The 14,444-nt window shown below is 36.0% G+C and overlaps 1 pseudogene; it reads left to right on the top strand.

Moving 5' to 3' along the window:
* Nucleotides 1–623: 623 nt before the first annotated feature.
* On the top strand, nt 624–10,261 carry LOC136164064 (olfactory receptor 4P4-like; annotated as a pseudogene).
* The last annotated feature ends 4,183 nt before the right edge of the window (nt 10,262–14,444 follow it).

Below are 14,444 nucleotides of genomic sequence, written 5' to 3'. Positions count from 1 at the left end.
TACATTATACAGTGTTAGTTTTCAAATCAAGTATCAAAGTTGTTTATGAGGAATTAATATTTTCCAGATAGGGACAAAAAGAGCGTAAGGAAAGTCTTTCAAAATAAAAGTAAAATCTTTTTTCTCCATTTATTTTTATTAGTTGGAGGCTAATTACTTCAAGTTTTGAACCCTTTCCATTATAAAATGCCCATGCTGCAGTCCATGGGGTCACAAAGAGCTGGATCAGACACAAACTGAGTGACTGAACTGAACTGATGACAAGGAATAATATGCATCATTGTATTTACATATGTATAAAGATTGATAACTAACTGTGTGGCTACAAACTCCTCTGAGTCATGGAAAATAAGAATAACGTCACAGAATTTATTCTCTCAGGACTTTCTCAGAAAAAGGAAGTTGAAATTCTCTGTTTTTTATTGTTCTTACTTTGTTACGTTGGAATTCTTATCAGAAACCTACTTGTCATGATTTCTATCGCCTCCAGTCAACTTATCAAGCAGTCGATATATTTCTGAGTCATCTCTCCCTCGCAGACCTTTGTTACACCTCCACTGTGACCCCCCAAGTTGATCGCTGACCAGCTGGCATCAAAGAAGACCATTTTTTACCATGGCTGCATGACACAGCTCTTCACCATGCACTTCTTTGGAGTGATCGAGGTCTTCATCCTCACGGGGATAGCCTATGATCACTATGTGGCCATCTGCAAGCCTCTGCGCTACACTCTGACCATGACCAGACAGAAGTGTGGGGCCAGGATTGCTGCTTCTGGCGCTGGGGGCTTCCTGCATTCCTTTGGTCAGTTTCTTCTGGCCATCTTTTTACCCTACTGCGGCCCCAATGAAATAGATCATTACTTCTGTGATGTGTATCCTTTGCTGAAACTGGCCTGCACTGACACCACCAGAATCAGTCTCCTTGTCATCGCCAATTCGGGCCTCCTGGACCTGGCGACTTTTGTGGTCTTGTTATCTTACATGGTCAGGTCCTACTCTGTAGAGAATCACTGCAAAGCTTTCTCCACTTGCAGTTCCCACATCACTGTGGTGGTGTTATTTTTCGCTCCTTTATTCTTCATTCCTCTAATCTACATGCTGAGAAACACGGAGATGAAGAAAACCATAAAGAACTCTGGTGCCATATCACAGTAAGAAAGAAAATGAACTAAAAGATACCTCTGATTTTCACCACTGAACTTATTGAATGTATGAATTTTATACACTGAAAACTTTTAAATGTATAATGCTTGCCTATGTTTTTTGTTTTGTTTTAGCAACATATAGATTCAAATATGGACAAAAGTTTACAACTCCCTGGATTTATCCAGACTCTCTGCTGTGCTCTTTTCTAATTTTCTTGTTTTCTTATTTATATCTCCTCTTCCCGTCTGATCTTTAGGCTGTGTAATCAATTTACGTATTTAGCAGTCGACTATCAAAGGCATCATACAATACAAATCAACACTGAGAACCCACACAGCCCATTCTTGTACGTGACTTTAATCAATAAAGCCAATTCCATGTAGCAATGATTTAGAAGATAATTCCAACATTTACTTGCATCATTCAAAGAATATTCTAAAAGACCAAATTTCAGACCTGCAACTATATTTCTTAAAAATATAGCTTTCTACTCTGATAATTTTGTAGCCAGTGGCATCTGGAGCTTCTTATGTGTCCAACACTAGGACTCTTTTCTTTTGTTCTAAGGAACTGTCTCTCCCAACTCTGTCCGTGTAAACGTGAACTGCAACTCTGGCTAATTCTACCACCTAATAGTGTGTATTTCGGATGGGCATGAGTTCTGGACCCAGAATTGCTTACTAACTATGAGGACTGGGACATATACTCAACAAACCATCCATCAAGTGGTAATAATAGCCCAACACACAGTCTTGTGAGGATATGTGCAGGACTGAAACACTGCTTGGTCACACAGTAAGTAGTCAATTAGTATGAGCTATTTTATTGCCCAGTCTCCTGTTATGCATCAGAAATGTAACCATTCTGATAATAACTTTCCTTTGGAGCAGTGAAGGTGTGAGAATGGGACTCATATTAATGTCATGTTCTGACTAGGCTTCCCTGGTGGCTCAGACGGTAAAGAATCCACCTGAAATATGGGAGACATGGGTTTGATTTTCTTGCATGAGAATTTGTTTTCAAGTTGTAGAGAGAGCCATGCTAGATACAAAATGAGTTGTCAGTGTTGAGAATTCTCAAAATGGGTACACAATACAAAAAGAAAAATAACATAGTTCTATGACTCAGCTTAAAATGCCCAGCAAATAAACCTAAAAGTATGTGCTAGAAATTCTTGCAAAAGTATCCTAACATATTTGCTTGTTGTTTTAAACCTAGCTCTTAACAGCTTTCTGAAAACTCCTGGATAGGGCGTGCACAGTATACACGTCAGAAAACATAACAGAGCAGGAAAGTGAAAGATCACCTTATGGTGTGAAATAAGCAGGGTCTTTGATAAGAAGACCAACCAGCCCTCAAAGTGTCGCTCTGCTTCAGAAGCTCTATCCTCCAACCAACCAGACTTGTATTATTGAAAAATAAAACTTCAAAAATTAACACAAATGTTTCTGTTTTATTTTTACCCTTGGAATAAAAGTCGTGAATATGGATTACTAAAATAATTGGAGACTGCAGCAACACGGATGAACCAAGACGTTATCTTACTAAGTAAAGTAATTCAGACAGAGAAAACCAGATATATGCTATCACTTACATGTGGAATCTAAAAAAAAAAAAAAATTACACAGATGGACTTATTTACAAAGCAGAAACAGACTCACAGATGCAGAAAACAAGCTTAGGGTTACTAAAAGGAAAAGGGGAGGGGAGGGATTAATTAGGAGCTTGGGATTAACAGATACAGACTATGAAATATAAAACAGATAAACAACAACGATTTGTTGTATAGCACAGGAAACTATACTCAATATCTTGTAATAACCTATAATGAAAATGAGAAAACATAATGAGATGGAAAATATACATGCATATAAACACACATATATATGAATTGAATCACATGACTACATACCTGAAACCAGCACTGCATTTTAAATAGACTGTAGGTTAATAAAATAAGCAAACAAACATGGCATTGTCAATATCAATCATTAACTAGGGAATTCCTTCACTTTTGCACTTTGATCTCCTCCCTTATCAGCTTCTCAAGAGCATCAGCCATATTTCTCTCTCCAGCTGGATCATTAATAGCATGTAAAATATCAAGAAACCATGATGAAATTCTTGGTAATTTAGTGAATGACCTTACCAGTTCTTGCATTCAGGTTATTATCCACCTTTCATTAACTTTGACAAAAATATTTTGCAAGTCAAAATAGAGAAGTTCATTCACACAAAATAATTTCAATGCCAACAACTTCTGGCCATAGAAATTCAAATTGCGTCAGGTGAAATGTGGTTAGTGATAGCCCTTTGTATATTTGACTAGTTTTGCATCAACTTATAAATTCATTTTAGCACCCCTTACTGACTATAAATATGTGGGGAACTGTTGTCTGAACCAATGGTAACATCTTACTGGTTTGTATATTAAATATTAATTATAAGTTCAAGAGAATCTTTGACATGTTCATTAAACATTTGTATAAAAACACAAATATGTTCTCTATTAAAATGCGTCATTTGTTCTGTACAGAACAGAATTTTGGACTCTGTGGGAGAAGGCGAGGGTGGGATGTTTCGAGAGAACAGCATTGAAACGTATATTATCTAGGGTGAAACAGATCACCAGCCCAGGCTGGATGCATGAGACAAGTGCTCGTGCCTGGTGCACTGGGAAGACCCAGAGGAATCGGGATGGGGAATACATGTAAATCCATGGCTGATTCATGTCAATGTATGACAAAAACCACTACAATATTGTAAAGTAATTAGCCTTCAACTAATAAAAATAAATGGGAAAAAAAGGGGGGGGGGGAAGCCAGGTATAACATAAAAAAATGCATCATTTGACAAACAATAAGCTTTAAAAGAAACTATAAAAATAGATCCATTCACAGATACCCACTGACTGCTTAAAAAAATTCAAGGATACATGAAAAGATCTTAGAAGCTTTCAGACAGACAATAAACACAAAGTAAATTTTTCTTCAAAGTAAATTTTTTAAAGATGAATTCAGTTGTATGATTTCAGCTTTTGAACAGATATAAATACTACATTTTCAGGTACAAAATGGATGAGAAAATATAATTGTTTTATGGAATTGCATAAAGTAAAATTCAAAAGACAACTAAATAATAAATATCTGTATAACATAAAACAGCCGAAGATTCGCAGCTGAGTAAAACTTCTATAAATTAAAAAGAAAAGACCCACAGCTTCCTATTCATTTATTTAAAATATACTATTTGTAATTATACATTTGCGTGTTTTGTTGTTGTTGTGTATTTCATTGTCTGTCTCCTTTAGTCTCCAGCCTCATTGAGGGCAAAGACCTGCTTTCGTCACCGCGAAGCATTTTCTAGCGCCCCCAGTGCAGGAGATGTGAGTCTGATCCCTGGCGCAATAAATTACCTTGGAGAAGGAAATGCAACCCACTCCAGTATTTTCGCCTGCAAAATCGCATGGACAGAGGAGTCTGGTGGGCTACATTCCATGGGGTTGCAAAAGATTTGGACATGACTTAGCAACTAAACAACAGCAAATGCATTCTCCATAGTAAGGTTTATCTAAAACCTTACTAAAACCTTACATAGTAAGGTTTATCTAAAAGTCAGACCTTTTAGAAGTAGGAAATAGTAAGTATTTTTATATTAATGAATTTATGAGACCATTTTATGTTTTTGTTATAATTCTTTTTAAAATAAATTTTATACAAAATACATATGGAAAATTCAATCAGAAAAAGCACATCTTTTTAGTAAGAAGTTAGCCATACAAAGATAAATTAGGAAATAATCTGTACATCTGGCAAGAGAACCCATGGGTCCACCCCCCAAAAAAACCAAGCAACCAACCAAAACAAAAACCACTCTAAAGCATAGGAGACTTTTCCGGGCATCACCTAGAAACTGTAATGCCCTAAAAAAAATCCCCCCTCCCAGGGAAAATTCAATCTTAAATTCTGTGTCTACTCTCTGAACTTTAATTCTGGTCGTAGGGTTCTCAGTATTTCCCATGGCAGCTCATTTCAGCCTCCCTCAGCTAACTGATTCTGCCCTGTTCTGACAAATGGGCATTATATACAACATTCCTTATAGTCTCCACGTCCCATGTCAAATAATAGTGCCTTGGATGTAGATGCAATAGAGAAATGTAATTAAGGACTTTGGTATTTTTATTTATTAGGTAGAAACTGAGAAACTGAAGCTATGGTTTACATCTTTGGCAAAGTATACTGATGGGAAATTTCTAAATCTTCAGAGATATTGAGACATATTCTATATTAAACATTTTTTCAGAATTCTCCTTAAATGTCAATTCAACATCAAAAAGAATATATCATATATATATATATATATATATTACATACATATACATCATATACATGTATATGATACAATATATCATATACATATGTATACATGTATATATATAACACAAATATATATACACATATATATGTATATATATATATAACTTTTCTATAGAGGCAAAGGCAAAATATCAAAGAGACACATTTACTTTTTAGAAATGGAAATACTGGGTGCTAAAAGTATCTCAAAGTTAGTTCAATTTGCCAAATATATCACTATCAGTGGAACTCATGAGTTCTCTTGTAAGATTTTATGCAGTTAGAGATGTGTTGCTGCATGGAAATGGTAATTTTTAAAATTCTGACTTTATTTTAGGTGTGAAGCTTCATCTTATAAGAAATCTGTCTGACGAGTTAAGTAGCTGGTGAGTTAAATCCAGTTCCTAATTATACTAGTGACTTTCCTTAAAATGAATATTTGAATCATTCTGATTATATTTATGATCTAAGCATTCTAACCAAACTTTGAAAAATTCCAAAATCTTTAAAATGCTACTTTTACTATATGAGGAAACATTCTGGCTTCAACTATCATGAATTGTGATTTGCACATGCGCTCTTAAAGTTATCAGTGCTATATCTCTCAGCAGCTATCAAAATACTACTAGATTTACTTATTTTTTAATATTTCATACATTTGATTTGATTTGAATTCCATGATGGAAATAAGTTGAATATGAAGAAGAATAGGCTGGCCCAGCAGATAAGTGGACAGTATTGCCGTGAAGGAACTGAATACTAAAAAAAAAAAAAAAATCAAATCAAATCAAAACACCAGTATGCTTCTAAAATTATGCAGAGGCAAAAATGAATGATGAAGCTTTCAAACCTACTTGAATGGATAGTATTTAAGTGGTAGGTTTCTTTTTCCTATGTTTAGATAATGTGGTTTTTGAAATGAAGAAAAATTATCAAAGGAAAATACAAACATCTGTCTAATTTGAGTAGGCTTAATTAGTTGAAAAGAAAGACAACAAAAGTATTAACTGATTGAAATAAGCAGAACACTTATCTTCAGGAGCGTGGTGAAGCCATGGCAGTCCATACCAGAGAGAAGGATTTTGCTTCATGATAGAATGTTCCTCTGATGTGAGCAACTACAGACTTCAAGTGAGAAAGAACAGATTGTTCATGGCAGGGAAACTATGCTGTCTTCTCTATCTATCTTTATCCCATGTTACAATATTACATATTTTAAATAAGCTCAAAATATATAGTAGGAATAATACAATATACCCACTGATATGACAAACATAATGTCAATAACAATAAATGTTTACTAAATGTTTTTTTCTTAATATATATCAATGTCTGTCCTAAAGGCTTCCTTGGTGGCTCAGCTGGTAAAGAATCCACCAGTAATGTGGAAGACCTGGGTTCGCTCCCTGGGTTGGGAAGATCCCCTGAAGAAGGGAACGGCTACACACTCCAGTATTCTGGCCTGGAGAATTCCATGGACTGTAGAGTCCATGGGGTCACAAACAGTGGGGCATGACTGAGTGACTTTCTATTTCACTTTCACATTCTGTCCTAGTGAAAGTCACTCAATCGTGTCCGACTCTTTGCATCCTAAACTGTTACATGAGTGAACTCATCACATCTTTATAGCAGACCTCAGAGTTAATTACAGCATTGTTCATTTTATAGGTGAAGAAGTTGAGGTTGCATATTTTGTCTGTGATTATGCTCCAAGACAATTTTGGAGCTGGCATCTCATTCTATGTAGATCCAGAACTCATAACCTTAATTGCTAGAATCTACTACTACTTGAATAGTGTAAGGACCTCCTAAATTTATAACACTATGGGAGTTTCAAGAGGAAGGAGGTGAAACTAGCATGTTTTTGAGTATCAGGTTCTGTATATGTCAACTTGTTTACATTTCACAATAGTCCTGTAAATTAAGCACTGCATGCTTATTTGAAGGAAGAAGGAAAAAGTGTTAAAGAAGGTGAAGACTCTTGAATTTGAGTATCAGAGTGGTGTGCTGAACTCAGGTCTATCTCCAAAGTTTCTGATATTAATACTAATAATATTTCCTATATTGTTCAGAGAAGTATAGTACAAGATGCAATTCCTGAGCTGGTATACTTACATTTTCTCTGGGGCCTTGATATTTAGGAATTATATGTTATTAGCTCAGTTGTGTCTGATTCTTTGTGACTCCATGGACTATAGCCCAATAGGCTTCTCTGTCCATGGAATTCTCCTGGCAAAATTATTTATTGAGGTGGGTAGCCATTCCCTTCTCCAGGAGATCTTCCCAACCCAAAGACTGAAACCTGGTCTCCTTCATTGCAAGCAGATTTTTACCATTGGAGCCACCAGGTGAAGCCCTAATTAATTGTAGAGAATGGCCAATAATTATTGAATGTATAGTACTTTCCAGATATGCTTTAAGAAATTTCATATTTAGTAATTTTTATTCAAAAAATCACATATAAAGAGATATTATCTTTACATCAGTTTTACAGAAAAGTAAACTGAGGCACAGGAACTGTAATGAAATAACCACTTGCTGATACTGTACTTTTTATTTTTTATAGTCTCAATGTATCAAGCAGAGAAGGGAAGGCAGGAGAGAGGTAGACAGATATCTTTCCCAAATTAATGGAGAATCAGCAGTCACACATTATTGGAATCTGGAGAGATCTTCATAGATTATCTAATTTCTTATTTTATAAGTGGGAGCCTGAGATCCTAGGGCATGAAGAACTAAACAACAGAATGAGAGGGAAAAAATTAGGTATTTTATCTATTCATATAGTGTATTTACCAGATGATTAGTTGAATGAAGGTATAAGTGCTCCTATATTAGAGAATTGATAACATCCTTTTATATAGTCATGCAGATTGTGTGGGTGAATTCTCTAAGAAATTAAGGGAAGAAGTGCTACATCGTGTTTACTGGATTGTGTTTGGGGAAAACTATTTTGGAATTAAAGGATCCCATTTCTCTATAATATTTCCAACCTAGGCAACTGTAATTATAAGATGTAACTCAAATAGTTTACTATTTGAAACTCAATAGTTTCAAATTTACCTTGAAAGAGGAAATAATCTTGCAAGAGAAATACAGGCAAATAGAAATAGCAGAGTTGTATATACACTAACTTATAGATGTTACAAATAAAGTTTAAGAAATATAAAAATTTCATGGAGTATTTCACGTGAAGGAATTATTTCTTCATATAAATCAAAAAGGATTATGAGTCCACTCATAAAAATGGTTTGTTCTTCAGTTTTATCATGAATTACCTGACTGATGGATGATTGCTTATTTCTTTTATTATTTCTTCAAAATTATAACATATTGTTTGCTTTCCAGTTTTTTTTTTAAATTTAATTGATATTTATTTAACATTGACTATGTGCCAAGCACTGTAAAACCCAGCCACATATCCTACACTAATTTTGTGATTTCATTTGAAGCCATTTAATCAAGCAAATTCTGTAGTTACCTCTATTTTACATCCCAAGTTGGTGCATTATATGTCACCCTACTTAACACTGTTAAGAGTATCTGTTCTTTCATTCTTGACAAGTATAATTTCTTGCTTCCTCAAAAAATAATTTAAATTATATAAAAACTGGAACTTTCTCTAATTTGCCATTGTATTCTTAGTTCTTAGAAGAATATTAGTACTAGATATTCAAAAGAGTTCTATTACCTGAAAGTGATTTGAGTGGGTCTCAAAATGACTTGTCTTTAAAAGGCATTGGTGCCATTTTAAGTAGATATTAGGTTTCCACTTTCTCATCATTGATTCGTTTCATTACTTTTGTAATTTCAGTTAACTTTCTTGAACATCATCAGATCATGGAAGCTAGAAATAATGTTGCTGAATATATTCTCTTGGGACTTTTTTCAGCCAAGAAAGTCTGGATCCTCTGCTTTTTATTTTTCTTACTCTGTTATCTGGATGTTTGGTTAGGGAATTTGATCATCATGATTTTTATTACATGCAGTTAGCAAATCATCCAGCCCATGTATTTCTTCCTTAACTACCTTGCACTCTCAGATCTCTTCTACACCTTCATTGTGACACCCAAACTCATGACTGACTTACTGATGGGGGAAAAGTTCATTTCCTATAAAAATTGCATGACACAGCTTTTCACCACACACTTCTTTGGAGGGTATTGAGGTATTCATCCTCACAAAGATGGCCTATGACCACTATGTGGCCATTTGCAACCCTCTCCACTATGCTATCATCATGAACAGACAAAGATGTCACTCAATTCTCGTAGCATCACATGCGTGGGGATTTCTTCATTCTCTTGGTCTCTTTCTTCTTGCAATTGTTTTACCTTTCTGTGGCCCCAATGAAACAGATCACTATTTCTGTGATGTATATCCTTTGTTGAAACTAGCCTACACACAAAATTGGCTTTTTTTGTCATTGCCAATTCTGGCTTGATGGGACTGGTGACCTTTGGGGTTTTGATGGCCTCCTACATTTTGATTTTGTATAACATGCACACATATTCTGCAGAAAGCCATCATAAAGCACTTTCCACCTGTGGTTACCACATCACAGTCGTGATCCTCTTTTTCCCACCTGTCATCTTTGTTTACATTAGACCTGCCACATTACCAGAAGATAAAGTGTTAACACTCTTCTTCACAATTATTGTCCCCATGCTCAACCTGCTTATCTACACACTTAGAAACATGGAGATGAAAAATTCCATGGGTTTGGTGCAAAAAAATAGTTCTGGGAAGGGAGGTTAATGACTTGAAGGTTGTTCGTCTTTGATGCCAGTGACTGTCTTCTCATCACTCCCTCTGTTGCTTATTCTCTCCTGCTAATGGGAAAATCAGTCAGAATGTGTAACAGCTTGCCTTCAGTGGTTCCTTCTTTGTTTTCCTCTCAATATGTTTTCCTTGATTTCGCTTTTCACTAATAATCCCATTTGTTAAAAAAAGAAAAAAAAAGAAAACTTTTTACAGAGTAAAGACACATTGAAAAATCTGGAGAAAGAGTGATCCTGCCAGTATGGCAGGCTAAACCTGGGTGAGACCTAGTGCTCAAAATACTTGGCCTCAATGTATAAAAGGTAATAATATGTTAAAAGGTCAAAGACAGTTAAAGAATCCACCTGCTAGTGCATGAGACACAGGTCTGATCCTTGGGCCAGGAAGATTCCCCTGGAAAAGGAAATGGCTACCCATTCCAATGTTTTGCCTGGGAAATCCCAGGGAGAGGAGCCTGGTGGGCTACAGCCCATGGGGATGCAAAACAGCTGGACATGACTCAGCAACTGAACAACAACAGAAAGGCAGTTATAGGAAAATAGAAACAATCACATACTGCAAACTCCTTACAGAACTATATACTAGCCTCGTATCTTACAACTGTAGATGTTTTTTTTTAATCAAATAACTAGAAACATTTTTGTGTATTTGTGAACCATTATTATTTTACTTAAGTGAAGAGGATGTATAGATCTAAGTAGAACATAGTAAAGTCCAGTCTTATAGTCTACAAGTGACTTTGCTGCAAAAAAAAGAAAATATAAATCCCCTAGTTCTTCAAAATAGATGATTTATCTCAAAGTTAAAGATTTTCACTTACTATCTAAATTCAAGTGTAGAATACTCTTAAAATAATATTTGACAAACTATAGATCAGACTCAGTGATGGGTGTGTATATATATATACATTCTGCTGCTGTTCTTAGGTGTATCTGACTCTGTGCCCACCAGGCTTCTCTGTCCATGGGGGTTCTCCAGGCACAAATATCAGAGTGGGTTGCCATGTTCTCCTCCAGGGGTTCTTCCCAACCCAGGGACTGAACCCAGATCTCCCACATTGCAGGCAGATTCTTTACCGACTGAGCCATCAGGCAAGCCCAAGAATACTGGAATGGGTAGCCTATCCCTTCTCCAGGGGATCTTCTTGTCACAAGAATCAACAGGGGTCTCCTGCATTGCAGGTGGATTCTTTACCAGCTGAGCTACCAGGAAGTCTGGTATATATATAATATATCTGAATATTTCACATCTGAAACGTGAATAATATTTAAGGTATGGACCCTAGAACATAAGAGTGGAGGAATCCTAGACAGAGAAAATAGAAGTTAAAAAGTTGTAGATTGCCAGATTTTAGGGTAAGTTTAGAGAATGTAGAGGGGCCCAGTGTGGCTGGATAAAAGCATATAATGAGAGGGAATTGAGGAATAAAAGACGAAGAAACAAAAAAGAACCTATTATGAATTTCTTGTCACCAAATCCCATGCAAAGCACCTTGTATGAGTTTCCTGTAGCCATACCCCAAGCAAAATTTAACAGATGGTAGCCCAATTAATATTTCTTTTAATGAAGCATAATGTTATTTCATAGACGTTCATTTTTAAAAACAATATAATTAGAACAAATTTCCAAGACAAAAGCATAAAACCAAACAAATTGAGGAGTCATCCAGGTTTCCTTGACCACCCAATCTCTTTGTAACCCCATAATTTTTTTCAATGTGATGATTTATGAAATTAGATAGTTATACCTAATTTTCTAATGCATGAGTGAGAAGGTTGGATTTTATTTCAAGAAAAATAGGTTCCTCAGCAATTATCGGGCAGGTTGGTCATACAATAAGATATGTGTTTTAGAAGGACATTTCTTACATTCCTCCAAGTGCTCACATAGAAAACTAGTTGGATCCTTTAAAGTGCATATTGTAGTCTGAATCACAGTAGCATGCTTCATTGGCTAACCTAATGCCAAGTGTGAGAGGTGAACTATAAAGAAAGCTGAGTGCCAAAAATTGATGCTTTTGAACTGCAGCCTTGAAGAAGACTCTTGAGAGTCTCTTGAAATTAAGAGATCTAACAAGCCCATCCTAAAGAAAATCAGTCCTGAATATTCATTGGAAGGATTGATGCTGAAACTGAAACTCCAATACTTTGGCCACCTGATGTGAATAACTGACTCAATGGAAAAGACTGATGCTGAGAAAGGTTGAAGGCAGGAGGAGAAGCAGACAACAGAGGATGAGATGGTTGGATGGCATCACTGCCTCAATGGACATGAGTTTGAGTAAACTCCACAAGTTGATGATGGACAGGGAAGCCTGGTGTGCTGCAGTCCATGGGGTCGCAAAGAGTCAGACACAACTGAGTGACTGAACTGAATGCCAGACGACATTTATTTCAATTCCTCAAAGAAAGTGTATATGTTTTCTTCTAATACCTCAAAGGACACAGGTCCTGGAGACGAGATATGAATTCTAAACTATAATGAGTAGCACCCTATTTACTTTAAACCTGAATGTGTCACTTTAGGCCATACCTTCCTCAGGGCAATTTTCATCTCCATGTTTCTCAGGGTGTAGATGAGAGGGTTCAGCATAGGAGCAATCACAGTGTAAAACACAGAGATGTCCTTGTCTTTGTTCTTGCTCCCTGCAGGTAGAACATAAGTATAGATACTGGGCATAAAGAATAAAACTACAACTGTTATGTTAGAACTACATGTTGATAGAACTTTTTTTCACCCTGCAGAAGAATGTGTTCTAAGGTTATATAGTATGACTAAGAAACTACTAGAACAAGAAATATGACAGCCACCACCATTCCTGAATTTGGAATCACTAAGATACTCACAACATGAATATCTTTGCACATCAGTTTCAAAAGAGGTTTCACATCACATAGGTTGTGATCTATCCGATTAGGACCACAGAAAGATAATTGGAGTACCATGAGAAGTAAAGCAATAGAATGCCAAAAACCCACAACCCAGGCCAGGGCGATCAACATGTTAAACGTCTATCTGTTCATGATGACCATGTAGTGCAGGGGCTTAACAATGGTGATGTAGTAATCAAAAGCCATAGGCACCAAGATGAATATTTCCACACCTGCCAACAAGCGGGCAGTGAAGAGCTGGGTCATACAGTTGTTATAGGAAATATTTTTTCTTGCTGCAGCTAAGTCCCTGATTAACCTGGGGACTATCGTGGAGATGTAGCTGACATCCATGAGGGAGAGGTGACAGAGAAAATAGTACATCAGTTGTTGCATTAGATGGCTGCAGGTGATGGTGAGTGAGATGATGAAATTCCCCATTAATACAGCCAGGTAACAGAGCAGGAACAAGAAGAAGAACAGTAACTCTATTTTCTTATTTCCCCACAATCTTATGAAAACAAATTCTGTGACATTGTTTTGGGTTTCCATGAGGTTGGGTAGAGTTCAAAGGGCACAACATAAATTCAGCTCATCTGAAACAATACAGAACATAATACACCCTTAATTGCATATTTAAAGTTGTTTTGGATTATTGTACATTGAGCAAAGATGTAAGTCACAGAAAATTTACTACAAATAATGTATCATTTGATATTAAGAGCAGTATATTTTGAACAATATTTAATAAAATAATGATTATATCTGGAACATAACAACCCAACCAAGAGGTGGTATTCTGATACTCATTCTGTATTTGTAAAATAAAAGCAAGAGGTTTCAGTAATTGGCACTAAATCATTAAGATATTAAGTTGCAATCAGACTAAGATGAGCCTGACTCTGATACCAGAGTTCATGCTCTTGGGAACTATGCAACAAAATTCACTGACCAGGGAAAGTCCAACTTTTGTCCATCTCTGTAAAAAATACAGTAATTCTCCAACCCAGCCTTTAGCCATCTATGTAGTGGATATTTACATATTTAAGAAAATCTCTCCACTTCTCCATGTGCATATAAATCACTTACAAAGTCTCAATTTCAGATGAACATTCAATGGAACTAAATATTATTTTTGAAAAATGCTTTTACTCATAGCAGAGCATACCTGTATTAGTTGAAAATATTTTCAGTGACTCTCCTTGTAGTCATGTGTGGTAAAGATTTAGAACATGGAGAGACTGGAAACAGAGAAGTTAACCACAATATGAACCATCTGAATATAGGAA

The sequence above is a fragment of the Muntiacus reevesi genome, chromosome 3, assembly GCF_963930625.1.
Source record: "Muntiacus reevesi chromosome 3, mMunRee1.1, whole genome shotgun sequence".
Taxonomy (NCBI): Eukaryota; Metazoa; Chordata; class Mammalia; order Artiodactyla; family Cervidae; genus Muntiacus; species Muntiacus reevesi.
This window is presented reverse-complemented; position numbering and strand designations above follow the sequence as displayed.